This window comes from Cetorhinus maximus, unplaced genomic scaffold (genome assembly GCF_964194155.1).
Source record: "Cetorhinus maximus unplaced genomic scaffold, sCetMax3.hap1.1 HAP1_SCAFFOLD_2710, whole genome shotgun sequence".
In the NCBI taxonomy this organism is placed as follows: Eukaryota; Metazoa; Chordata; class Chondrichthyes; order Lamniformes; family Cetorhinidae; genus Cetorhinus; species Cetorhinus maximus.
The window spans coordinates 28,318-30,000 of record NW_027598643.1 but is presented as its reverse complement, the minus strand read 5'-3'; positions in this window follow the sequence as shown (position 1 = coordinate 30,000).

The following is a 1,683-nucleotide window of genomic DNA, read 5'->3' as shown; positions in this document are numbered from 1 at the left end:
AAGGCTTGAGAAGGGGCTGAATGGGCCTCCTCCTGTTCCTGTGTAACAGGCTTGAGAAGGGGCTGAATGGGCCTCCTCCTGTTCCTGTGTAACAGGCTCGAGGGGCTGAATGGGCCTCCTCCTGTTCCTGTGTAACAGGCTCGAGGGGCTGAATGGGCCTCCTCCTGTTCCTGTGTAACAGGCCCGAGAGGGGCTGAATGGGCCTCCTCCTGTTCCTGTGTAACAGGCCCGAGAGGGGCTGAATGGGCCTCCTCCTGTTCCTGTGTAACAGGCTCGAGAGGGGCTGAATGGGCCTCCTCCTATTCCTGTGTAACAGGCTCAAGAAGGGGCTGAATGGGCCTCTTCCTGTTCCTGTGTAACAGGCTTGAGGAGGGGGCTGAATGGGCCTCCTCCTGTTCCTGTGTAACAGGCTTGAGGAGGGGGCTGAATGGGGCCTCCTCCTGTTCCTGTGTAACAGGCTCGAGAAGGGGCTGAATGGGCCTCTTCCTGTTCCTGTGTAACAGGCTCGAGAAGGGGGCTGAATGGGGCCTTCTCCTGTTCCTGTGTAACAGGCTCGAGGGGCCGAATGGGGCCTTCTCCTGTTCCTGTGTAACAGGCTCGAGAGGGGCTGAATGGGCCTCCTCCTGTTCCTGTGTAACAGGCTCGAGGAGAGGGGCTGAATGGGCCTCCTCCTGTTCCTGTGTAACAGGCGCGAGGAGAGGGGCTGAATGGGCCTCCTCCTGTTCCTGTGTAACAGGCTCGAGGGGGCTGAATGGGCCTCCTCCTGTTCCTGTGTAACAGGCCCGAGAAGGGGGCTGAATGGGGCCTCCTCCTGTTCCTGTGTAACAGGCCCGAGAAGGGGGCTGAATGGGGCCTCCTCCTGTTCCTGTGTAACAGACTCGAGGGGCCGATTGGGGCCTTCTCCTGTTCCTGTGTAACAGGCTCGAGAGGGGCTGAATGGGCCTCTTCCTGTTCCTGTGTAACAGGCTCGAGGAGAGGGGCTGAATGGGCCTCCTCCTGTTCCTGTGTAACAGGCTCGAGGGGGCTGAATGGGCCTCCTCCTGTTCCTGTGTAACAGGCTCGAGAAGGGGCTGAATGGGCCTCCTCCTGTTCCTGTGTAACAGGCTCGAGGGGCTGAATGGGCCCCCTCCTGTTCCTGTGTAACAGGCTCGAGAAGGGGCTGAATGGGGCCTCCTCCTGTTCCTGTGTAACAGGCTCAAGAAGGGGCTGAATGGGCCTCTTCCTGTTCCTGTGTAACAGGCTCGAGAAGGGGCTGAATGGGGCCTCCTCCTGTTCCTGTGTAACAGGCCCGAGAAGGGGGCTGAATGGGGCCTTCTCCTGTTCCTGTGTAACAGGCCCGAGAAGGGGGCTGAATGGGGCCTCCTCCTGTTCCTGTGTAACAGGCCCGAGAAGGGGGCTGAATGGGGCCTCCTCCTGTTCCTGTGTAACAGGCCCGAGAAGGGGGCTGAATGGGGCCTTCTCCTGTTCCTGTGTAACAGGCTCGAGGGGCCGATTGGGGCCTTCTCCTGTTCCTGTGTAACAGGCTCGAGAGGGGCTGAATGGGCCTCCTCCTGTTCCTGTGTAACAGGCTCGAGAAGGGGCTGAATGGGCCTCCTCCTGTTCCTGTGTAACAGGCTCGAGGGGGCTGAATGGGCCTCCACGCATTGTCTAATCCTGGCTGTTTATTTTTTTCCGATCCAGGGT